This window comes from Dipodomys spectabilis, unplaced genomic scaffold (genome assembly GCF_019054845.1).
Source record: "Dipodomys spectabilis isolate Male_0828 unplaced genomic scaffold, ASM1905484v1 ptg000067l, whole genome shotgun sequence".
Lineage (NCBI taxonomy): Eukaryota > Metazoa > Chordata > Mammalia > Rodentia > Heteromyidae > Dipodomys > Dipodomys spectabilis.
In genome coordinates, this window is record NW_024870744.1 from 6,030,630 (window position 1) to 6,056,523 (window position 25,894).

At 59.5% G+C, this 25,894-nt stretch overlaps 1 pseudogene; it reads left to right on the plus strand.

Moving 5' to 3' along the window:
* Nucleotides 1–2,250: 2,250 nt before the first annotated feature.
* On the plus strand, nt 2,251–9,422 carry LOC122108871 (annotated as a pseudogene).
* Nucleotides 9,423–25,894: the final 16,472 nt, after the last annotated feature.

The following is a 25,894-nucleotide window of genomic DNA, read 5'->3' on the forward strand; positions in this document are numbered from 1 at the left end:
GGTCATTGTGGTTGGATTCCTTCCAGTCAAGGGGAATGAGACACTGTCCCACTTGCTGTGACAAAGCGCTTTTCAGGATGCTAGAGGGCTCTCTGCAGAAGTAGAGGTGCCACCACCCTGGTGCATCCCCCGGAAGGCAGGACCTGTGCACCCTGCCCAGAGCAGCTGGCGTGCATTTCACTTTTTATAAGTGGCATCCACACAAACCACAATTACAACCCAAGTGGCAGAGGAGAAATTGTCAAGTCCTAGGCTTTCTGGGGAACCAGCCAGCACCCTCAGGGCCGGGGAGGTGGGGTGCTGAGAATCCACACCCTGGGGCCTGGGGAAGGAGATCACACTCTCTCACCAGGGGAGTGCTTCGTGCTCAGAGATGCCACAGCCACAGCCGCTGCTGCTGCTGCTGCTGCTGCTGCTGCCGCCGCTGACAGAGTGGAGGAATTGCTCTTGTTGAGCGCTATTAAGAGAGAGTGGCAGCTGGGCACGGGTGGCTCTCACCTGGGAATCTCACTACTCAGGTGGCTCAGATCTGAGGATTGCAGCTCCAAGCCAGCAGGGAAGACTCCTCTCCAAACAATCCCCATGAAACTACACTTGGTGCTTTGGCTCAAGGTGGTAGAGCATTCGCCTTGAGCAAATGACCTCATGGACAGAGCTCAGTTGCCCAATTCAATCCCCATGATTGACCAGAAAACCTTAATAAAGAAGAGACAGTGGGACATGTCTGTGGGACCGCTGTCCTTGGGATGACAAGTGCATGGGCCACTGTGCCGATCTGTGGGGGTAAGAAGGGGTCTTGAAAACTCTTTGGTTGGATTAGTCTTAAACCACAATACTTCTATTCTCAGCGTTGCTAGCATCACAGGCTGGAACCACTGGTGCTGGCTGAGATACATGCCAGATGCCTTCCACAGTAGCTGGGCCACTCTGTCTCCCCACTAGCAATGGTTGGAAGTTCCTGTTGCTCCACATCCTGGTCAAGTTTTGGTGTTGTCGCCTTTGGAGTCTGGCCATTGTGACAGGGTGCAGGGTCTCACCATTGGTTTACTTGCATCTCCCTGGTAACATCGATGTCAAGCATCTTCTCAAATGCTCATTTGCCACCTGCATGTTTTCTTTGATGAGGTGTCCATTAAGATCTTAGCTCCTTTTTACACAGAATTGTTTGGCTTCTTACGGTTGAGTTTTGGGGGAATTTCAGTCCTGGGGTTTAAACTAGGACAGGGCCTTGCAGTTGCTAGGGTGGTACTGTGCTCTTGAGATATGGGCCCAGCCTTTTTGCTTTTATTTTTCCAAATAGACTGTTCCTGTTGCGTCTGGGTGGGTCAGGACCTCAGTCTGCCTACTTTCACTTCCTGCCTAGCTTGGATGGCACGTGCTCACTGCTGCACCAACTTCTGTTTCTGAAGTCAACTGAGATGGAGGCCTCATGGACTTGTTGCCCCAGCTGGCCTCGAACCACAGTCTTCCGGATCCCCACTTCTCTAGCAGCTAGGATTATTGACGCAGCGGCCCCCGCCCGCCTGCCCCTCTCTGGTCCGCACAGGGGCTGAGCGGGCAGATCACGTACTCAGGCAGTGCTGCGGACCCAGGGCCCGGCGAGGGCCTGGCGGACAGCCCTCCCTGGCCAGACGGCAAAGCGGGCCTCTGTGGGCAGGGACATCGGGTCCTGTTCTGGGGCGTCCTCAGGGTTAGGGGTATGGTCAGGAGGCAGAGGGGTTTGGGGGCGGAGCCCCAGAGTCCACGTGCAGATGCAGGTCTTCAGGGTTGTGGCATCGGGGCGTGGCCTTTGGAGTGGGGTGAGGAAAGGGGCGGGGCACCTGGTCACCTCAGCCAGTCAGGGTTCCTGTGGGGAATTGGAGGAGGGGCTTCAGGGCGGGAGGGGCGTGGCCGGGTGGTTTGTGGGCGGAGACTGCGGCAAGGGGAGCAGGAGGGGCCCTGTGCCTCTGCTCTGGGCTGGGGGCCGAGAAGGGTGGGAGTCTGTTCGGCTCCTCCGCCCAGGAGGGAAAGGCCCAGGCCGCCGTCCAGGGCCGGGCATCCGGGGTAGAGGCCAGGGGCCCAGAGGCGGCCACCGGGCTTCGGGGCGGGGTCTGGGCGGGGCTCCCGGCCAGCGTGGAGAGCGGCCGTTGGTGAGGTCGCTGCGCTCCTAATGTCCTGGCCAGGGTGACTCCGTCTCCTCCGTGGGCGCAAACCTGGGGCTCATCCGGCCCTGAAGGCCTCGAGGGAGGGCGGCGGAAGGGGACCGCAACCATGGTTCCCCAGCAGTGGACACTGGCGGGTGAGTGCGGTGGAGCCAAGGACAGGGACGAGAGGCGGGGCCGGGGAGAGGGAAGGCGGGGCCTGGGAGAGGAGAGGCGGGGCCGGGCAGAGGAGAGGCGGGGCCTGGGAGAGGAGAGGCGGGGCCTGGGAGAGGAGAGGGGGGCCTGGGAGATGAGAGGCAGGGCCGGGAAGAGGAGAGGCGGGGCCTGGGAGATGAGAGGCGGGGCCCGGGAGAGGAGAGGCGGTGCCTGGGAGATGAGAGGCGGGGCCTGGGAGAAGAGAGGCGGGGCCGGGGAGAGGAGAGGCGGGGCATGGGAGAGGAGAGGCGGGGCCTGGGATAGGAGAGGCGGGGTCCGGGAGAGGAGAGGCGGGGCCCGAGAGAGGAGAGGCGGGGCCTGGGAGATGAGAGGCGGGGCCTGGGAGAGGAGAGGCGGGGCCTGGGAGAGGAGACGTGGGGCCTGGGAGAGGAGAGGCGGGGCCTGGGAGAGGAGAGGCGGGGCCTGGGAGAGGAGAGGCGGGGCCTGGGAGAGGAGAGGCGGGGCCGGGGAGAGGAGAGGCGGGACCTGGGAGAGGAGAGGCGCGGCCTGGGAGAGGAGATTGTGGCCTGGGAGAGGAGAGGCGGGGCCTGGGAGAGGAGAGGCAGGGCCGGGGAGAGGAGAGGCAGGGCCGGGTAGAAGTGGCTCACACCTGCAATCCTAGCTACTCAGGAGGATGAGATCTGAGAATCACCGTTTGGAGCTCCCCACAGCAGATCAGTCCATTAGACGCCATCTCCAAAATAATCAGCAAAAATAAGGGCTGGGGGTGTGGCCCAAGTGCTCCAGTGCTGGCTGAGCAAGCCAGGGAGCCGGAATGTGGCCTGGGTTCCAACCTCAGTGCAGGCCAAATACACAAATGAGAGGTCAGGTGTTCCCTGCCTGGTTCCTTGGTTTCCCAGAAGCTAGTCGGAGTTATTCGTTTCATGGCTGGAGGAGTAGGAAACAGTAAGGTAAAGGTAGACTAGTAGTACAGGGAGTTGAAAGGACTGATTTTGGGGCCTGAGCCCCAAATAGGTGGTGGTGTGTGTGGTGTTCAGTAAGCCTTTCCAAGAAGGCCTGTTAGCGGTATTTGAACTCTTCCTCTTCCTCCCTCCCTCCCTTTCTCTTTCTCTCCCTCCCTCCCTCCCTCCCTCCCTCCTTCCCTTTCTTCCTTCCTTCCTTCCTTCTTTTCTCTGACTTCATCCTTTCCTTTCTTCCTTTCTTTTTTCTTAGGCTGGGACTTGAACTCAGTACCTGAAGCTTTTGCTCCTTCCCTAGCACTCTCCTAACTGAGCCACGTCCCCAACCCCAATATTCCAACTCTTAACCATGAAAACTCCTGACTTTCGTAGCTCAGTGACCAGCGCGGGCCCAGCATGCGCAGGTTCCTCACAGGAAGTCAAAGGAAATAGATGCCGGGAGGGGTGAGGGAAGGCGGGGGAGCAGCTGAACTTCCCATTCTGTGTTTCAGGAAAACTGAAGCACTACTTGCTTCACCCCGGAACCCTTCTCCTGATGACTCTTGCTGTGGTCTTCTTCAGGTAAGAAGCTAGGATTGGCAGTGGCCCGCCGGAGCCGGGTGGGGCCCTAGGCTGCCTTCCACACCACAATCCCAGCAGGATGAGGGTGCTGCCACCCTCAGCTGGGCTAGATGGTGTGTCCAGCCTGTCCTGGCCTGTGCCCTTGGCCCTCACAGTGATGCCCATTTTCCTTCCACTTGGTCGGGGCCTCTGGGCTGGGTGGTTGGCCTGGGGAAGGGGAGGAAGGCCAGCCTGAGCAGAGGGTTGGGCCCAGGCAGCAGACCCTGCAGGCCTGCATCCTGAGCAGCTGTCTCTGCCCACTTCCTTCTCTTAGCTATGGGTTCTGGACCCCCAGCAGACAGGCACAGGGAGGCCTGGGAGCTGAGTCCAGGTGAGTGAGGCTGAGGGATGGAGGAGGGCCTGTGTGCCCTGTGCTGGGAGCCTGACCTGTGTGTCCCATCCGGCAGCCTTTGTCACCTCAGTTGCCCTAAAGCGTTGCCTGCCTGTCCCCCTTTGTCCTCAGCTCCCATCTGACCTCCAGCCCCGACCCTGGGCTCCCCTGGCTCTCTGGGCCGTCCATCTGAGGATCCTCTTGAGAGCATGGCTTTGCCTTCCACCCTCCTGCCTCACCCCTGTACCAGGTGGTCCCCAGGTCCTCAGCTGCCTTTCTGTGTCTCCCACATCCATGGGCTTCTCTTTGCCTTCTCAGCCCTGCCGAGCCAAAGCTGTTCTGTGTGTGGGGAGGGGGCTGGGCACCCCCGACCGGGCCTGATCTGGGCAGTGGGACTTCCCCTGCATTGCTCTGCCTTCCTCTCCTGCAGTCAACGAGACCACGGGGCTCAGCTCACGCGCGCTCAGCACATGCAATGTCTGCTTCCTTGAACCAGCGGCACTCAACTGACTTTTTGTTAAATTACAAAACATTTTTGCCTGGTCAAGGCTCACACCTGTAACCCTAGCTACTCAGAAGCCTGAGATCTGAGGATTGTGGTTCAAAGCCAGCCTGGGCAGGAAAGTCCCTGAGACTCTTATCTCCAATAAACCACCAGAAAATCTGCAAGTGGTGTTGTGGCTTAAGTGCTAGCGCGCTAGCCTTGAGCTGAAGAGCTGAGGGACAGCACCCAGCCCCACAACTGACAAAAACAAAACAAAACAAAAACTTTTTTAACACTTTAAAAATGGTTATTATAAAGGTAATGTAAGATGCGTTACAGTTACATAAGTCAGATAATGAGTAGATTTTACTTTGGCAATGTCACCCCTTCCCTCTCTGTCTCCCTGATTTTCCCTCCCGTCCCTACCCACAAGTTGTAGAGTTCATTTTCAACGCAGTGTCCAGTGAGTACCACTGCTGAAATTGTTTATCCTTTGTCCCTCCATTTCTATGCCCCCTTTTCCCTCCCAAAGACAGATAAATGAATAACCAAGACAAAAACAAAACAAAACCAGCAATGAAGAAATAAACGTCTTGTTTCCATTTCCTGGAGTTCATTTTGATAAACATTAGTTTATCTGATCAGATGCACATAGGCATTGTGCCTTTGTGTTCACCTGACTCAAAGAGGAATACTCCCAGGCTGGTGTAACTAGGACTCAAACTTTGTGTGTGTGTGTGTGTGTGTGTGTGTGTGTGTGTGTGTGTCTGTGTGTGTGTCTGTCTCTGAGTCTGTATATGTCTGTGTCTGTATCCGTGTCTGTGTGTTTGTCTGTTTGTGTGTATGTGTCTGTGTCATTGAGTTTATGTGTATGCCAGTACTGAGGTTTGAACTCGGGGTTAAAGCACTGTCCCTTAGCTTTTTCACTCAAGGCTAGCTCACTACCACTTGAACTACAGCTCCACGTCTGGCTTTTGGTGGCTAACTAGAGATAAACATCTCAGACTTTCCTGGCCAGGCTGTGTTTGAACTGCGATCCTCAGATCTCAGGCTCCTGAGTAGCTGTGATTTCAGGCCTGAGCCGCTGCACCAGCAGGTTTTGCCCTTTTGTGAGTGGCGTGATTTTGTCACCTGTGTCATCAGGGTTCATCCCTGCTGCAGCCTGCACTGCGCTTCCCTGCCCTTTCCATGCGGACTACCTACTCCCAGAGCCATCACGGGAAGAAAATGGTGGCTGCTGCAGGCTCTGCCCTGTGGGCTCCTCGTCTGTGGGGTCCGCTGCTCCCAGTGTCACAGGCCTGGCATGGACAGGATTTCCTGCCACCATTGAGGCTGGTCTCTGACACCCTGACACGGGGAGCTTGGGCTCTGGGTGCCACAGAAACTGACATAGACCAGTCTGAGGCCCAGGAGAGCTGGTGTGGGCATCTCATGGTTCCTTGGGGCAGAGATTGCTGCTCAGCATCCCCCGATCCCCCGCAGAGTTATAGGAGCCACTAGGCCCCTCCCAGCCTGCAGCGTGGGTCCACCAGCCCTGTCTTCCTTGGGTGCTTGGTTCCTCTCCCACATTGCAAAGACAAATTAGAGAAGCCTCGTGCCTCAGCCCCTCCACCAGGTCTTGCTCTGGGTGATGTGGGGTGTAGCCCTCACAGCCGGTGAAGGACGGCTCCCCAACCCCACAGCCCCGTGGGACGAGGGTCCCGAGTGACTCCTGTGCACACTTGTGTTTTGGTTTTCAGGATGGTGTATCCCCCGCCGATGGCTCTCACGCCCGCGTGAGTAAATGGACTGTCGCTGCAAGGGGCGCAGGGGTCTGTGGCAAAGATATGCACAGGCAGTTTCTTTGGGCTGGCTTGTGGCTTGGCTACCATGCCTGAAGCCTCCACAGGGCAGGAAAAAGCAACAAAGAAACGCTCTAGATTTTCCTGGATTAGTGCTCAATGTTCTGTTTCCTGTTATTTCTTTTTTTTCTTTTTGTATTGGAGGTTGACCTGAGGACCCCAGAGGATCTGTTCTGTTTCTTTGACTTGAGTTTCTGGCAGAGTCACGGGTTCCCTAAGGGGTGCTTGGGTGGGGTGAGGACCACTCCAAGCCTTGCCAGCAGATCTCAGCTCCTTCTGCGGCAGCAGGGCCGGCATTTGGGGATGGCTGCTGCCTGGTCCCCTCGAGTCTGATTTGCCTCTGGTTGGTCTCCTGGTGACAGCCAGGTCTGCCTGTGGGAGGACGGAGGCAGCCGGGGAGAGGGCAGGTACGGCGGTGGGCACACATTGCACACCGAGTGTGGCTCTCTTTCTCTGTGCAGTAGGAGAGACGTCCTTGTCCTGACGCCATGGCTGGCTCCCATCATCTGGGAGGGGACCTTCAACATTGACATCTTGAATGAGCAGTTCCGGCTTCAGAACATCACCGTGGGATTATCTGTGTTTGCCGTCAAAAAGTAAGAGATGGCGCAGGGTGGAGGGCGGAGGCCTGGGGACACCCAGATCTGTCCTGTGTTCAGGCCATGGTGGAGGGTGGGGGGAGATAGAAGTTCCTTCACTCCGTGACCTTCCTGGGCCCCTATTGCTCAGCCGCTGGTCAAGCCCAGTGCCATTTCCCCTGACAGCTGGTGCCCGGTCTCCTCCCTCTATCCCCTCAGCCAGGGGTGGCTGCACCCCCTCTGCTAGAGGAGGCAGCGGAGAGGAGGGAGGAGCCTGGCTTCCTCTGGGAGCAGCAGGAGCATGGTGCCGGCCAAGCTGGGGCCCCTGCTTTACACTCGGATGTCAGGCAGGGCTAAGGCGCCGGTCAGCAGACCATCCGACTGCAGGCCCTGGGCTTGGCAGTCCATCTGTGGACCCCAGGGGTGCTGGTGGGACCAACTGGGTGGGAGCTAGTGAGCAAGCTGCCTCAGGCCCAGCTGCCCTGTGGAGGCTGTGGAGAAAGGCCTGGGTGCAGGAATGGGCCCTGGGGTGGAGATGGAAGCTCGTGCCCATCACAGAGCAGCAGCAGCATTGTGCAGAAAGACCCTAGGTCAGCCCTAGGCTGCCACCACCTCACCGGCTGGGACTTGAGGCGGTGGTGGCTGGCAGGAGGGTCTCAGAAGGGCACAGATGCAGCATGAGCACTCTGGTCCCACTGCCGGGGACTAGAGCAGCACCCAGCACAAAAGCCCTGCTGCCATGTTTGGCCACGCTGTCTCCCTGGGACCCGGTGTGGGCCCAGCAGACACCAGCAGGTGCTGAGCCCGCGGGAAGGCGGCCGGCCACCCCACCGCTGTCAGCTGGGGCTGAAGCCTCGGTGGCTGCGCTTGGTGCCCTGAGAAGGATTCACTGAGGAGCCCGTGCGGTGTGGGTACGAAGGGTGAGCGTGGGCAGCAAGTGGAGAGCCCTGTCCCGTGGCAGAGGCCCAGTCTCTGGGCAGTCTTGAGGGAGGACCGGCCATGAGGCAGATGGAAACTTCCTGAGCTACAGCTCTTGCTCTTGGAGCTAAGACCCGGGTGTGAGCAAACGCTGGTGGGTCTGCCCCTTCTTCCTCAAGTGCCCATCTGCCTGGCCTGCCTGCCCTTTGGAGTCCCTCTCCCTGTGCTTCCTGAGGATCCGAGGCCTAGAAATGGTTTACTGAGGCCATTGTTGGAAGGCTACTTCATGCTGTGAAGGAAGGGCTGGGTGTAGAGACTCTTCCTTCCCTAAGATGGGGCTGAGGGACAGGCCCACAGGAGGGGAGACAGTATGCAGACCTAGGGATGCTGTACAGCTGCCCTGGAGTCCCAGGGATGATGGCCAGGTGTCCTGGAGCCCCAGGGATGATGGCCAGGTGTCCTGGAGCCCCAGGTGTCCAGCAGCGTGGCAAAGACACCTTTAGGATCCAGGTGTGTCGCTCAGTCTGGCATTTGCCACAGAACGGTGGGGCCATAGGAAGCCTCCGGCTCCGGCTCAGGTCTGCTGTGGACTGTGGGATGCTGGTGGTCCCCATCTCTGACAGAGCAGGGTGATTGGCAGGAGAGGGTGGGTTCCGCTGGACCCGGGTGGGTTCCGACTCCGGGCCCAGCCACACCTCCCCCACCCCTCGTCCTCCCTTGCAGGTACATCACCTTCCTGAGGCTGTTCCTGGAGTCTGCAGAGCAGCACTTCATGGTGGGCTACCGTGTCACCTACTACGTGTTCACCGACCGGCCCGCAGACGTGCCCCAGGTGGGGCTCGGGCCGGGGCGGCGGCTGGCGGTGCTGCCCGCGCCCAGCTACCCGCGCTGGCAGGACGTGTCCATGCGCCGCATGCAGATGATCAGCCAGTTCTTGGAGCAGCCCTCCCGGCAGGAGATGGATTATCTGGTGTGTGCCGACGTGGACATGAAGTTCCAGGACCACGTGGGCGTGGAGATCCTGACCCCGCTCTTCGGCACCCTGCACCCCGGCTTCTACACGAGCAAGCGCGATGCCTTCACCTACGAACGCCGGCCCCAGTCCAAGGCCTACATCCCCCACAACCAGGGGGACTTCTACTACATGGGGGCCTTCTTTGGGGGGTCAGTGGCGGAGGTGCACCGGCTCACCAAGGCCTGTCATGAGGCCATGGCGGTCGACCGGGCCAACAACATCGAGGCTGTGTGGCATGACGAGAGCCACCTGAACAAGTACCTGCTGCTCCGCAAGCCCACCAAGGTGCTGTCCCCGGAGTACCTGTGGGACCTGCACATGCTGCCCTGGCCCTCCGTGCTGAAGAAGCTGCGGTTTGTCGCTGTACACAAGAATCACCAGGAAATCCGGAACCGCTAGCGGGACTGGAGGGCGGTGGTCAGCGACACCAAGGGCATGCAGCCCGTGCTGCCCTGGAAGGCTTTTAGAGAAAAGGCTTAGTGCCAACCTTCCTTTGACACTAGAAGTTGCTGAAGCTCCCCTCCCCCATCTCCACACCTCCGTCTCCCCTGTCCTCCCAAGGCCAGCAGGCAGGCCAGGCACCAACTCGCTACAGAGAGAGGCCTGGTACTCGGGTGCAAGTCGGGGCCTCTAGGATGGATGACCTTGCCATCGGCCCCCACTGTGTGTCCTTGGCTCTGGAGGCAGGTGGTCCCAGCCCCTCCACAGAAGATGGATTACGTCGTGGGGTAGGGGAGGGGGCAGGGCGGTGGGCCTGAAGAGCCTGGGGCTGGGCCGTCTTCAGCCTCAGGCTGTTTTCCTGCTCCTCTCTGAGTTCTGGTAGCAGAGCAGGTGCTGGACCATGTCCTTCCTGCCATGCTGTGCGGGGAAGCTTCGCAGTGAGGCTTTGGGTCAATGATGGCCTGGAGAGGCCATGGCCTCTGCCCAGCCCCGAGGAGGCCATAGCCGGCGAGCCTGGATGCTGTCCCTGAGCTTTTGTGCCCAAGGCTAGCACTCTACTTTTTGAATCACTGCTCTACTTACTTACTTTTTGGTGATTAATTGGAGGTAAAGAGTCTTATGGACTTTTCTTCCTAGGTAAGATTTGAACTGCAGTCCTCAGATCTCAGCCTTCTGAGTAGCAAGGATTGCAGCCATGAGCTACTGGTGCCTGACAATATCTTGTTTTACCTTGTGGTTCTCTTGTGACATTGATGTGGAATGTTTTTACGTAATTACTTACCATTTGTGACTTTGTGGGGGGTTCTAGAGATTGAACCCAACACCTCATGCTTGCTAGGAAAGATCTCTAAAACTGGAGCCATGTCTCCAACCCACCTCTGCCCAAGTTTTAGTTGGTTTGCTTTTTATCATTGGATTTGGAGAGTTCTTTGTATAATTTATACATGTTTTTATCATTCTGTGTTTCACATTTCTACATTGGGCTTGACTTTTAATTCTCAATAAAATCTTTCATCAAGCAAAATGGCATTTTTTGTTTTGTTTCATTTTGTTTTATTTCATGGATCCTGGGGCTTAAACCCTGGGCCTGGACACTGATCTTGAGCATTTGTGTTCCAGACTACTTTTGTACCCATTGAGTCACAGCTCTACTTCCAGATTTCTGTGGCTAATTGGAGATAAGAGTCTCATGGAACTTTCTTGATTTGGCTTGTTACTTTGGTCCTCAAATCTCAGCATGTGAGCCACTGATACCTGGCTAGAATTATTGCATTAATTTTTGTGCCAGTAATGGAGATTGAACTCAGGTCCTCCAGGTCTCAATTGGCTTTTTCACTCAAGGCTAGCACTCTGCCACCTGAACCACACCCCCACTATTGTTTTGCTGGACGAATGGAGGTAAGAATCTGTCTCATGGACTTTCCTGGCATACACTGTGATCCTCAGATCTCAGCCTCCTGAGAATCTGAGATTACAAGTGTGAGCTCATCAGTACCTGGCTAGTGTTTAATGAAGTTTATGGGTTATAGTTTGGGACTTGTACCTGAGACAGCACTGCCAAGGTCACTTAGTCACAAGGTCATCTTGTGACACCTTCTAGGAGTTGATGCATGAGCAGGTGTCTGTTCTGCTGTGAGGTGTTTTGCAAAGTGTGTGTGTGTATGTATGTTTGTGTGTGTCTATGTGTTATGTGAGAGACAGAGACAGAGAAACAGAGAGACAGAGAAAGAGAGATGCTTGAGGACTCCATGTCTATCTGTTCCTTCCTCAATACCTACAGGGAGGTGGCAGACACCCCCCAGGTCCTGGACCTGCTGTTCACAAGGTGAGGGCCAACTCCAATCGCATGGGAGCCCTCACCTGCACTGGCAGCCTTGGGAATGGAGCTGGCAAGTGGGTGCTCCCAGAAACTCGCTGGTTGGCGCTTGCCAGTGCGTGGAGAATCACGCAGGGAAGTCACAGGCTGGCACCATGCAGGGTCCTGTCCAGGGCTGTGGGCCCTGCTCTGTGACTCTGCTTCTCTGAGGCCGCAGACAAAGCAGTGTGTCTGCTTGGCCAGAGGGAAGCGATTCTCTCTGCGAGGAGGGACCCAACCTAGGCGTGGACAGAGCAGGGCTGGCAGGGCAGAGGGAGGGCGTCTGGGCTGCCAGGATCATCAGGCAGCGGCGGCTTGTGCGCATCGTGGCACATAGGAAGGAGCTCCAGGGGAAGGTTCGATTTCCAGGCCCTGAGTGGAGTGGAGAGAGAAGAGCGGGGAGCTGCCGGCTGCCCAGGCTGGCCAGTGACGCTCAAATCCTCACCAGGTTCAGCACTTGTGAAGTGCCCACGGGCCCCTCCGGACAGACAGACACCCTCGCCCACTCCTGCGAGGATGTCATCCCTCGGGACCAGCTCTGTTAGTGAGTGGGCTTTGGTCTCCTTGGAGGGCGCGTGGCTCCACAGTGGTGACAAATGTGTGTGTGTTGGGGCGCAGGAGGGAGGGCTGGGCCAACTCCGGAGACCTCGCCTCTTGTGCTTATCCCTAGAGCCTTGAGCTGTGGGGCTCCTGCTGGAGCCAGGAGGATTTAAGCAGGCTGGTGGGGGGAGTTTTGAGCAGGAGTAGAGGGTGGGCTCAGGGCTGAGCCCCCTGTCTATCCACTCCCCCAACCTTCCGGTACATCCATCATCTCCACAGCCTCTGCCATGCAGGCTTCTGCCAGCACACCATGATTCCCATAGTAATGCCAGGGTCATCTGTGCTTGGTCACAGCCCTCAGCTGGTGTGAGGCGTGTGTGTCACAGCGCAGGGCCATGCTGTGGCACCCACACACAGAAGGAGAACCGTGTGGATGTAGCCAGACGACGCAGTGGGGCCCATGGGGAATGAGGCAGCAGACTCCACACAGACGTGCAGCAGAACCCTATGCGTGCCAGGCTAGACAATAAGCTGTGTTGCCGACCAGCGTGTAGAGGCCCAGGGGAGAGAGGCAGGAAGGTTTCGAAGGTACAGAGGAAGACATTGCTGCTGGCCCAGCATTTGGTCGTGGATCTCTCCCTTGAGTTTCTCTTCAGGCCTTTCCTGGGCCAGCCTGCCACTGGTGCCACGGCCCGAAGGTGCTGGTGTTGGGTGTGCTGGTCTCTGCAAGGACCGCCACCATCCCAGGGGCAAGAGGGAGACCAGGGGCCATGCTGGCCTGGAGCCCGAGTCTGCTCCCCACCCATCTGCCCCTAGTGCCATCACGTGCCTCCTGGGCTCCTGGCTGGACTTGCATCCGGAGGACTTTCTGGCCCCCGCACAGCCTCCCTGCCTCCAGCGCCTCCTGACTCACCTGAGGCTGCATATGCCGGACTCTGACATGGAGTGCCATGTGTCCCATGTCCTGGAACAGCTGGGGATCGAGACACCCAGCCAGGACGAAGCTATGGGTGTGGAGCCGGGGCCTGAGACACAGCCCGTGCAGGGGTGGAAGGGGCAGGGCAGCCCTGGGAGGAGGCTCCCACATTCCATGGGCCAGCAGCCAGAGGAGCCTGAGGCCCACTGTGGGCTCAGGAGGGAGGTTGAGCTCCATCAGAGACTGTGGCCGCCAGGCCAGGGGGTGGAGCAGCATGGGGTTCCCAGGCGGAGGCCCCTGCCGCCTCCAATGTGGCCTGCAGTCCTGGGGGAGCCAGAGCCCCCTGTGTGGAGGAAGAGCCGGCTTCCACATCAGCTCTGGGGCCGAGTCCTGATGGGGCCAGAACTGCCAGGGGAGGAGCAGAGTCACCTGCCAGCTTGACTTCAGCGCTCAGCGCCCAGGGAGCAGCCGCGGCCGGAGCTCAGCTGGACCCCATTGCACCCTGGCTGTGGGGCCCAGTGTGGAGGAAACAGCAGTGTCTGCTGAGGAGATGGAGCCAGGGGACAGCTTGGCTCCTGTGCTGGGGCCCCAGCGAGCACCAGAACCTGTTGCTAGGGAGGAGCCAGTGTCCATCTCCGCTCCAGGTCCCGAACAAGCCACCTTCAGTGCAGACCCGCAGATGCTTCTGCGCTTGGCTGAGCTGCTTTCGCTCATTGGAGCGCCAGCTGTGCTGCTCTCACTGGTGGCAATGCTAGTTGTGCTGTTGTGGGTGTTCAGAGAAGTAAGATCTATGCCTTTGGAGGGCAGTGATGACGGAGCTCCACCGAGGAGCACTGACAGCGAGCCGTGTGCCACCTCGGCTGCCGGTCTCACTCCCCGAGAAGCCAGCTTCAGAGCTGAGCACAAGATGTTTGTCACCCTGGTCCAAATCCTGTTTCTTGCAGGAGGAGCATTTAGGGGGCTTTTTTAATCTAGGGGTACTAATGGTGGGTTTTTGTGCAGTAAGAGCAGTATTCCCTTGCTCAGACTCCAGTCCACTGTGCCCCTTGGCTGAGGAGCACAGCACTTCGCTTGCTGACAGGGAGACCAGCTTCACCACAGCCCCATGTCTTAATCCCCAAGGAGTAGCCTCCATTGGGGAGCTGGATGTGCTTGTCACCTTGACACTGCTGCTCTACTTCATAGGAGCACCACCTCTGCTGCTCTTTGTCATCGCATTATCCATTCTGGGGCGCTGTGTGGGGAGTACACTAGGTGCTTATGCACAGTCCCAGCCATCTGCCAACTTGGCTGTGGTGCACAGCCGTCACGGAGCACCAGCCTCCAGGGCTGCGGCAGAGCCACCTGTCACCTCGGCTCCAGGAGTCAGTCCTGAAGACCCAGGCTCCAGGACGGAGCTGGAGGTTTATCTGCCCTTACTGAGCATGATTGCTCTGGACCTAACACCAGTTGTTCCCCTGTGTGTTGGAGCATCTGCTGTGCCTACTAGAAGGAAGGGCACCCCGAAGACCAGCAGGGAGGGCTGAGGCAGAGCCAGCCTCTACTTGTGCTGGTCTTTTCGGTCCCACCCAAGTCAGCTTCAATGCAGAGCTGGAGCCGCTGTTTCTCTTGGCTGTGCAGCTTTTTCTGGAAGGAGCGCCAGATGAGCTCATTTTGCTGGTGGGACTCCTGACAGCACTAGGCTCTTGTGCCACATGGGAGGCAGCTTCCACCATGTCTCCCGTGCCCAGTGCAGACGGAGCCCCAGTGAGGAGCACTGACAGCGAGCCGTGTGCCACCTCGGCTCCCATGCTCACTCCCGGAGAAGCCCACGTCAGAGCTGAGTTGGGGTTATTTGTAACCCTGACTCTGGTGCAGTTTCTATTAGGTAGACCAGCTGGGGTGCTCTCTGTTCTAGGGATATTTACCATACTACTCTGTGTGGTGAGAGCAGTAGGTGCTTGTGCACAATCTGAGCCATCTGCTAACATGGCCATGCTGCACAGCGGTCATGGAGCACCAGCCTCCAGGGCTGCCTCAGAGCCACCTGTCACCTCGGCTCCAGGGGTCAGTCAGGGCAGAGCTTTGGATCCTTCTGTTCTTGGCCATGATGATTTCCCTGGTGCCAACCCTACCTCTGGCACTGTGTTTTAGAGGAAGTTCAGTACTGGTGCTCAGGCCTGAGGACCCAGCAGTCTCTGGGTCTGAGAGCATCTCGTCCCACCTAGATGCCAGTGTTGGGCGTCCAGACCCCACCAGCTCCCAGTGCTGAGATGGAGGCCCCTTGCGGCTCAGCTCTGCTGCTCCATGCGGAGCGAGCACCAGGCACAAGTGCTTCCATCGAGCCCTGCAGTCCTCACCAGGAGCCCTCTTCCAACTTGGCTCCCTCTGCTTCTTGGGGATCTGAGCCAGATCAAGCATCATTTCCGGCCCAAGAAGCTTGCCACCCTCCCGTGTTGACCAGAGAGTGCGGGCAGCGTGGAGATGCCTCGAGTCCTCTCTGTCCTTCCCTGCTGGGCGGCAACGCTGGGCTGGGCAGAGCTGGGTATGATGGGGGCGGGTTTCCGGTAACTTCTGCTTTCTGGGCCCCTGCTTCCTTCCCCTGGGGCCATGGTTTGTGGTCCCATCCAAGCTCCAGCATGCCTAGCACCTCGTTGTGTAGGAGCACTTGCTCAAGTGCAACCCTGGAGAGCAGCTGAGCCCCCGCCCCTCTCAGCTGTGCAGAATCAAGCACTGGGCCAGACACAGGGGCAGCCAGGGCGCAGCCCACCCTGTGGGCCAGTGGACCTGTGGAGCCGCAGTGCTCATTAGGCAGGCACCTGCTGGGCACCCATGGCTGTCCAGACCTCGTCCTAGGGCTAGGTCCTGTGCAAGTGGGCCAGGAGACAGACATGAGATGGCGGGGCCAGGGTCCAAAGGGGTGGCCTGGGATGTGCCGGTCTCTGGGAGGACTCAGAAGACTCAGGGAAAACAGTGCTCTCCTTGCCCACCTTGGAATCCTGATGGTCCCTTGGGGGCTGGGTGGAATGGAGGCTCAGCACCGCAGACCCAGAGCCTCCCAGTGGCTGCAGTGTCTTCCTCCGTGCTCTGAGCTCCATGCCTGCCGTGGGCTCGGATGCGGGCCTGGGCCGGGGCCTGTGGAGTGTGTGTGACGGGACCTGGTGACCTCGGCGCTCTTCCCCAGGAGCTGTTGCAGAAGGCAGTGCCCAGCCTCTGCCTGGGCTCCATCTGGTCCCAGAGGCACAGCAGGTTGAGGAGCACTTGGCCCCCACCATCCGGGCCGCCGTGGTCCACGCGAACAACGTGTGCTCCTGCGCAATCACCACCTGCGTTGAATTCCTCAGCATGAAGGCGCCAGACAGCGTGCGGGTGGTGGCACCTCGGATCCAGGAGGCCGTGGTATGCTGCAGGCTGTGCTGCCCAGGGCCTCTCCCTCTCCTTGCACCTTTCTCCTGTCTGGGTGTGGGCAGTGTGGTCACCGGCCTGTGTGGAGCTCAGATCCTCCTGGCCAGGCCTGTGCTTCCCAGGCCCAGCCTCTCTCAGGCCCCTCCCTGGCTGGCTGCTCTCTGGGTCCTGCCACTCAGCCAGTGGCAGGCCAAATCTTCTGGGGTGGTGGGAGTCCCTGCTCGAGTTCTTCCGCTCTAGCAGGCCTCTCTCAGCCAGGCCTCTGCCCAAGGACCAGGGCAGGAGGTGGCCGCAGTGCCAGGCAAGGCTCAGGCAATTTTCCTCCCCAGGATGCAGATCCCTGTGGAAGTTCTCACTGCACGCCATGGTCTCTGCCCTGCAGACGGCAGCCATCCTCCGCCTGGACAGGACTTGGCAGGAGATCCGCAGGTGGGCCCCCGACTCCTCGGGAGATGCTTTGGTAGCACACAGGGAAGCCATCGCCCACTTCAAACCCTGGCCTACAAGGTGGGCTGGGGAAGCCGGCTGGGCGGTCCTACCTCGGCCCAGCCAGGGCAATCCTCGGCAGGCGTATGGCAGCTCCTTTCCGCCTGAATTTCCCGACACAGAATGGGTGCTGGCGCACAGGCACACGGGCACAAGCACACAAGAGGGCACAGGGGCTGTGCAGGGTGTCTGGTGGCCACACATCTCTTTCCAGTTGAGCAGAGCAGAGCTGCCTGGTGGGTTGGGTGGCACAGCATTGTGCCAGGACGACGAATCCACTCCTGGCCTGTGGGTCCCTGGAGCTCAGTAAAACCCTTTGGAACCTCTTGTGTGGGCTGATGGGAGGCTGGCCTCCCACACAAAATGGAGTCCAACTGCCTCCCCTCCCCCTCCCAACTGTCACCTTCTCTCTGCCCCTCTGCAGAGCCAGCTTGCTTTCATTTCCCAAGCTGGCAGGCAGGATTTCTGCAGTAAAAAGGACTCCAAGAGCAGAGAGCTGCTGCGAAAGGTATGGGAGGAGGAGGGGAAGGCAGAGGGCAGAGGTGGATGGGCGCTCACGCGGGAATCAGCGCCCTGCTGCTGGGGTGTGTGAAGCGTGGCTTGCTCTTCTCTTGGGGAGGAAGGCAAAGGAGGATTCTGTGAGGCCCTTATGCAGGTCGGGCCCGTGGAGCCCTAGCAGCCTGTGGGCACGGGATGCTGTGGGGAAACACAGAGTCATCCTCGGAAGCAGGGAGCCCAGGACTGAGGACTGCTCCTCCCCGAGGGCCCCAGCATCCCACTGGTTGCCAAATGTGTTGTAAGCCCGGGTATGTGGCGGCCCTTCCCAAACCATGCTGGGCTGACTCCAGGATGCCTCCGACTGGCTCAAGGTCCAGAAGAGGCCGGCTCTGACGAGGGGCTTTCAGGGCTGCCCCTGGGGCACCTAGGGCCCTCTGGGCTCTGTGCAAACCTCCAGACCCAGCACGACCACCTGCAAGCACTGCGGGGCTCTGAGGTCTTGGCGGGAGCAGAGGCTGCGCATGCTCTCACATGAGCTGAGCGGTCCTAGCAAAGAGCAGCAGCTGTGGACAGCTCAGGGCCTGCTACCTCACGCCTCCAGGCTACTTCCTCCTAAGCCAAAAGCACATCTGAGTATTGCCGATCAAAGCTAGGCTGGCAGTCAAATCTGTGAGCTGAACTCTCCAAACCGGGAAAGGGAGCCATGGCTCAAGGGCTAGAGCTCCAGCTCCAAGCTTCAGAGGTCAAGGACCACACAGGCCCTGCCATCTATCCCTAGAACTGAAAGAACCCTAGGAAAAGAGACCCCAAAAGAACAAAAAGGGGGAGGCCAGCTCCCTGGGCATCGTTGCTGGCCTCTCTGGCTGCTTCCATGGGAAGTGCAGAAGGCACAGCCTCCTCCACAGGCACCTGCTGTGCACAAGTGGGCCCTGGGAAACTCCTGGCCCAGCTGCACAGAGGCAGTTTCCTGCCCTGGCCCATGAGCAGGGGCTGGCCCGAGAGGGGAAGATGTTCCAGGGGTCTGGGTCCCCACCCTACTTGCTTAGGAGTGCCAGGATCTGGGTCAGGAAGGAGTCTGGAAGTCTATGGTGCCCTCCCTTCAGGCTCATCTCCTGTAAGGACCCTGACACATAGACAACTAGCCAACTGGACTCTGCTCAGAGGCTGCAGGGCCCCTTCCCCTGCTGACCTTCAGGGCACTGGACAGGCCACCAGCCCTGTCTGGACCTCAGTTTTCCCCTCTCCTAACAGAAAGATGCAGAGCGGCCGGGGCTGAGGTCCCAGGCTGGCATTTGAGCTGCCAAGGAGAAAGAAATGAATGTGGCTGAGTTCTGAGGAGGCCCGGGCCCCACATGCCAGCCAGGCCAGCAGCACTGGTGGCAGGCAGGCAGGCAGGCAGGCAGGCAGTAGGGGAAGGAGGGAGGGAGGGAGGGAGGCATACAGGCAGGGAGGCAGGCCAGCAGGCATGGAGGGAAGGCATGGAGGCAGGGAGGCAGCCAGGCAGGGAGACAGGCAGGACACCCCGGGTTCCCCAGCCCATTCAGACAAAGCTTGCAGATGAGGAAGCAGGCAGAGGGGAGGCCAGGTCCCCAGGTGAGATCCCACAGCAGTGAGTGCTGGAGCAGAACCTAGGCTAGACTTGGCCTGCCCAGGGGTGAGCTCTGGGGCTCGGACCAGCGGTCATGTCAGTCCCAAGGGGAAGACACTGGCAGTAGAAAGGACAGGACAGTGCCCTTGCCAACACCAGCCTCCATCCTGACAGGAGCCTTGCATATTTGATGTGAAAGAGCAGCAGCCCAAAGCAAGCCCCAGGAGGTTACAAAAGACGGTGAGAAACTAGGACGTAGGCCAGGTTGCCTGAGAGAGAGGAGGTGCGGCGTGGCCTGGCTCTGTTCACCTTCAACCTCACTCCCAAGGGGCCCCAAGGAGAGGGAGGACTCTCACCTGGCAGAGGAGGAGCCTGGGGAGCTAGCTGGCTGGCAGTGGGGAAGGGGGAAGTGGAGGCAGCAGAGCTGGGCTTGGCAGAGTCTAGAGGAGGGGGGTGGGCAGAGGTGGCCTAGCTCACTTTGGGATCTGCAAAGGCCAGAATAAGATTGGACCTGGGGCCGTTTGCAGTCCCATGTAGCGGGAAGGAGCTCTGGAAATAGGTGGCCTGAAGTTCCCCAGGATGCTGTGCCATGGAACGCCGTGAGGGGCTGAGGGCTGGCTGAGAAGCCCTGGGGACTGGGAGAGGGGTGGGCCCTCGCCTTGCCCATCCCCCACCCAAACCAACAGGTGCTGACCATGGCATCGTTGCCTACCTGGGCATCTTCCTGGTGGGCGTCATGATGTTGGATGCTGCATATCAAGACGTCCAGGAGGTGAGTAGCCAGGGCCAGATGGAGCCTGGTGCTGCAGGGGAACGTCCCCTGGGAGTCCTGAGCTCTGGCCCTCCTGACAGCACCAAGGTCATTTCACACTCAGTCCTCACCCCCGCTGACCAGGTGCCGCCCAGGGCTGCCTGCCCTCGGCACTGTGCACACAGAGCCCTGCTGGGCCTTCAAGTCCACCCAGGGAGGTGGCAGGGACTAAGCGAAGCCAGGCTTTCCCAAGACAAGCAACCTGAAGCCCAAGAGAGACCTTTTCACCTGAAGCAGCAACCTCCCTCCTAGCCTCAGAGGGGTTAGACCACACAGTCCCTGAACCTGACCTCACTCTGGGTGCCCAGGGCTCCTCTGAAAGGGGCCCTGCTCCTGTGTATGCAGGCGGGATCCCCTGACCAGAGGAGGGCTTGGCCCGAGGTCGGAAGGGAAAATGGGCCCCATTCTAACTGCATTGCCCTGTGCCTTTTAGGAAAGAATGGCGTCGAAGAAATGTATGAAGGTGAGTGGCAACTGCCAGACAGGACAGGGTGGGGGGAGCTGCCTGTAGGTCCAGTCAGGCCTGCCCAGCTGGCCTCTGTGCATGGGTGCGATGGGTAGAGTATGTCCCACTCCCAGGCAGGGTGGGTGTGGGTGGCGGGACAGTGCCCTGGGCAGGACAGTGAGGCCTCGGCTGTGGGTGGCAGAGCACAGCTGCCCTCTGTGCATGGGTGCGATGGGTAGAGTATGTCCCACCCCCAGGCAGGGTGGGTGTGGGTGGCATGTGGGACAGCTCCCTGTGCAGGACGGTGAGGCCTCGGCTGTGAGATCCCGCAGAGGCCCGGGGGTCCTCAGTGGAGGGTTGTGTGGCAGAGCATGCAGAGGAGGTGGGTCCCTCCCCAGCCAGCCTAGCCCTGCGCAGGCCAGCCTAGCCCTGTCCCTGCCCTGGTGCTCTCCCTGGCCAGGAGAATGAGTCATGGAGCTTTGGAAGAAGCTGCAACACCGCTGAAAATATTATCACCTTGAAGCCAATGAGGCCTTCCTTGCCTGGTTCAGGGGCCTGGAGCGGCTGAGCAAGGATGCCAGGTGGGTTAGCAGACATTGGGGCAAAAGGAGTGTAGGCCCTAGGATGGGGTGCAGAGGGCCTGAGGTGTGTCCCTGTGTGTGGGGGACCCCACAGAGTCTCTGGGGGTCCTGATGCAGGGTGGTTGCCAGGCTCTCAAGTTCAGGTCGACTCTGGTAGGGACCTGAGCACAGCACTTGGTCACCTGACCACCATGTCTTGTCTTAGCTACACGCTGTCCTGTGCACAAAAGCCCCAGAGGCAGACTGACAGTAGCAGCCTTCCTGGCAAGTAGCGCTCAGGCGTTGGGAAGGCTGGGAAGAAGTAAGTGGCTGGGCCCTGGAGGGCAGAGGCCAGGGAAGACGCTGGGCTGGGACGCAGCAGCCGACAGCTGATGCTGACTTGTGCACTGACAGCAGCTTCAGTGGCAGTTCCCAGCCCACATCACGGGAGCATCTCAAGCGGGGCTCAGGTAGCAGCTGCGGCGGCGGCAGCAGTGCACACCCACTGAAGGAGCCTCAGACAGGGGCGCCAAGGGCGCTGTCCTTGTCCAGAAGGGCAGTCCAGCTCCCGCTGCCCCTCCACAGGAGCCTCGAGGGGCAATCCTCCCAAGAGCAGAACGAGGTGCCAGCCTGTCCCTCTGACCTATCCCACCCCCCGCACTAGAGTGGCAACCAAGGGACCCAGAAAGTCCAGCGTCTGCTCACTCACCAAGGCTCTGGAAGGCCCTAGAGCTGCCTTCCTGGCTGGGCACCCAGCTGACGAGGCTGTCACTGCATGTCAGGGTCGGCAATGCCCCGTGAACTCTGGGCACATGGGGGATGCCCGTGAGATGCAGCAGCCCAGCCTTCCCTTCAGCCTCAGACACAGCCAGGACCAGAACAAGCCAGAGCCAGAGTTGGGGATTGGGAGTGGAGAGCACTGTCTGTCTGGGGCCTCTGTATGAGCAGCAGATGGGAGACTCCAGTCTTCAGGATGAGCTTGCCTGAGCACACAGGAAAGTGTACCAAAGCATCCTGGTGAGTTGGCAGTGGGGGTTCCCTGGAGTCCTCACCCAGCCAGGACACAGCCCTGTGGCCTCTTCCAAGTCTTTTCCCTTCCCTCTTCCTGGGCCCCTGCTGTGGGGAATGAATACCACAGCATGCCTCAGGGAGCAGGCAGGGCTCAGGGTGTACCTGACCACAGGCAGGCAGGCAGGGTGGCTTGGAGGCAGGGAGTCAGGGAGGCAGGGATGCAGGGAGGCGGGTAGGCAGGCAGAGACGCTTGGAGACAGGCAGGCAGGCAGGCAGGGATGCTTGGAGGTAGGGAGGCAGAAAGCACACAGGCAGGCAGGCAGGCAGGCAGGCAGGGTGGCTTGGAGGCAGGGAGGCAGGGAGGCACACAGGCATAGCAGCAGGAAGGCAGGCAGGGAGGCAGGGAGGCAGCGAAGAGGGAGGCAGGCAGGACAGCCCGGGTTCCCCAGCCCCTTCAGGCAAAGCTTGCAGATAAGGAAGCAGGCAGAGGGGAGGCCAGGTCCCCAGGTGAGATCCCACAGCAGTGAGTGCTGGAGTAGAACCTAGGCTAGACTTGGCTCTGGGGGGTGGGCTCTGCGGCTCGGCCCAGCGGTCACATCAGTCTCAAGGGGAAGATACTGGCAGTAGAAAGGAGGACAGGACAGAGCTCTTGCCAACACCAGCCTCCATCCTGGCAGGAGACTTGCATTTTTGCTGAGAAGGATACGTAGGAGGTTACAAAAGATGGTGAGTGACTAGGACCTAGGTCAGGTTGCCTGAGAGAAAAGAGGCGCAGCGTGGCCTGGCTCTGTTCACCTTCAACCTCACTCCCAACGGGACCCAAGGAGAGGGAGGACTCTCACCTGGCAGAGGAGGAGCCTGGGGAGCTAGCTGGCTGGCAGTGGGGAAGGGGGAAGTGGAGGCAGCAGAGCAGGGCTTGGCAGAGTCTAGAGGAGGGGGGTGGGCAGAGGTGGCCTAGCTCACTTTGGGATCTGCATAAGAAACCATAGAATTGGACCTGGGGCTGTTTGCAGTTCCAGGCAGCAGGAAGAAGCTCTGGACAGAGGTGGTCCAAATTTCTCCTGCACACTGTGCTGTGGAAAGCCCTGTGGGGCTGAGGGTTGGCTGAGAAGTCCTGGGGACTGGGAGAGGGGTGGGCGCTGGCCTTTGCCCATCCCCCACCAAAACAACAGGTGCTTACCACGCATCGTTGCCTACCTGGGCATCTTTCTGATGGATCTCAGGATGCTGGACGCAGCATATCAGGACGTCCAGGAGGTGAGTAGCCAGGGCCAGATGGGCCTGGTGCTGCAGGAGAACGTCCCCTGGGAGTCCTGAGCTCTGGCCCTCCTGACGCCCTAAGGTCATTTCACACTCAGTGCTCACCCCCTCTGGCCAGGTGCCGCCCAGGGCTTCCTGCCCTTGGCGCTGTGCACACAGAGCCCAGCTGGGCCTTCAAGTCTCCCCAGGCAGGACGCGGGGACCAAGACAAGCCAGGCTTTCCCAGGACAAGCAACCTGTGGCCCAAGAGAGACCTTTTCACCTGAAGCCACAACCTCCCTCCTAGCCTCAGAGGGGTTAGACCACACAGTCCCTGAACCTGACCTCACTCCGGGTGCCCAGGGCTCCTCTGAAAGGGGCCCTGCTCCTGTGTATGAACACGGGATCCCCTGGACAGAGGAGGGCTTGGCTGGAGGTCGTAAGGGATGAGGGGCCCCATTCTGACTCCATTGCCTTCTGTCTTTTAGGAAAGAATGGCGCTGAGGAAATGTATGAAAGTGAGTGGCAGCTGCCAGATAGAACAGGGTGTGTGGGGAGCTGCCTGGAGGTCCAGTCAGGCCTGCACAGCTGGGGCATGTGCATGAGTGCAAGGGGTAGAGAGAGTAGGTCCCATCCCTGGAAGGGTGGGTGTGGGTGGCATGTGGGACAGCTCCCTGGGCAGGACGGTGAGGTCCAGCGTGGCTCAGCCAGCAGCGTGGCAGGGGCAGCAGCAGCGTGGCTCAGCCAGCAGCGTGGCAGGGGCAGCAGCAGCGTGGCTCAGCCAGCAGCGTGGCAGGGGCAGCAGCAGCGTGGGCCTCACTGCAGGATCCTCAGACAGCAGCACCAAGGGCGCTGTGTCCTGCTCCACATGGGCAGTCCCGCTCCCCCTGTCCTCAACAGGAGCTTGAGGGACAATCCTCCCAAGACCAGGACGAGGTGCCAGCCTGCCTTTCTGGCTTATCCCACCCCTTCCACTGGAGAGGCAACCAAGGGAACTAGGAAGTCCAGCGCCTGCTCACTCACCAAGACTCGGGAAGGCCCTAGAGCTGTATTCCTGGCTGGGGCACCCAGCTGTCAAGGCTGTCCCTGCAGGTCAGGGCATGCGACGCTTCGTGAACTCTGGGCTCGTCGGGGATGCCTGTGACGTGCAGCAGCCCAGCCTTCCCTTTAGCCTCAGACAGCCAATACAAGCCCAAGACACAGCCAGACCTGGGGCTTGCGAATGCGCAACAGCAGCTGCTCCTTGGCCTCTGTGTGAGCAGCAGCTGGGAGACTCCAGGGTCTTCAGGGTGAGCCTGCCTGAGCACCCAGAACATGTGTACCAAAGCATCCTCAGAAGTAAGGCAGCAGGCCGGTCCCTGGAGTCCTCAACCAGCCAGGACACAGCCCTATAGCCACTCCATGTCCTTTCCCTTCCCTCCTCCAGGGTCCCCCCAGTAGGTGGGTGTGTGTGTGAAGAACACAGCTTGCTGCAGACAGAAGGCAGCGCTCAGGTCTGTACCAGGACACAATCAGACATGCAGGCAGGCAGGGAGGCAGGGAGGCAGGCAGGCAGGGAGGCAGGCAGGCAGGGAGGCAGGGAGGCTGGAAGGAAGCAGGCCAGCAAGCAAGCATGCAGGCTTGAGGGAGTGGTGGAGGCAGACAGGCAGGGAGGTAGGGAGGCATGGAGGCAGGCAGGGAGGTAGGGCAGCAGGTACAAGTAGTGTTCCCAGTTCCCAGGCCAGAATCTCAATCCAACCACACACTGGGCCCCTGAGGAGGCCTGAGGGGAAGAAACAGGGAGACGGGAGATGAGGTCCTGGCCCGGGACAGGCAGAGTCCACCTGGGACCTCTTCACTTTCCCCGAAAGAAGGATGTCCTGAGACTGGTGTTTGGAGCAGGGGCTTAGCCAGGAAGGAAGTGGATTTCCTGGGAGGGAATGGGTGACCCAGACAAGGCAGGGGGAGGCTGCTTAGTAGGCTGTGGTCCCAATGGAATGGTAGTTGGACCAACCTGGCCAGCGCCACCTGGTGGCCTGGGTGTGAATCAGGACAGTGGAGTCTGGGTGGTGCTCAACCCAGAAGCCACAGAATCAGCTCGCCAGTGAAGTGGCCCAGTGGAGAAGCCTCTTTCCTCTTGCAAGGCCTCCAGGGTGCCCCAATCATCTGTAGCCTCTCCTTCCTCATGCTTCCTCATGGAGAGTCCAGGCCACACTGTCCTGCTCAGTCCCCTCCCGGCCACCAGCCACAAAGGCTGTGATTAGACCCCAGCAGGGAGGCTGTGTCCTGCTGTGTGCTCTGCTCAGAGCCTCAGGGCAGCTGGACGAGGCTGCAGCCCTGTCCTCCACCCCTGCAGCCTCCAGCCCAGCATGGGGCCTGGCTGCTAGGAGGTCCTGCTCCCGGGCTCTGGGCCTCTTCCCTCCCTTGGGGTTGGGAGAGTCTGGTGTGTGTCCTTTGGCCATGCACATGGATTCTGTGAGCCCGGAGACACCAGAGCTGAGCAGGATCCCAGCTGGGAGGAGGCGGCACACTGCTGAGGAGAGCGGGGCTGGAACTAGTCCAGGCCCAGGCCCATCCTTACCTCCCAGAGCCCTCGCTCAGCAAGGAAGAGTGCACACAGCCCCATGGCGCCATGTGTGACTCCCCTGCCGAGCGCTGAGAGGGCTCCAGAGGATCCTTGGCACTGACTGGTGGCAAGGCAGGCACTCTGGACACCGGCCCTGATGGTTTCTTTCCTATTCTGCCCCAGGTGACCAACCAGAAGAAGACGAGGGCTGTCATCCTCCAGGCCATGGAAACACTCTTGGTAGGGGACCAAGATGGCGACGGGACAGGAGGGAAACTCCACAGCCCTGTCTAACCAAAAAGAATGTTCCAGTTCCAACACTATACTTCTCTAAGAGACCGACAACAACAAAAAGATGAACACCCAGAGAAAAAGAGGAGGTAGAGAAAAACAAAAAAGAAAGAAACGGAAGAATTTCAGAACGTAAAAGAGCGAAGACCCATCCCCCAACTCTTGCTGGCAACACAGCTACACCCCAAACCATAGCCAGCCTGGCCCAGCGGGGGATGTGGAGACCCCGGAGACGCAGGGGGTCATCTGCAGATTGCCCAC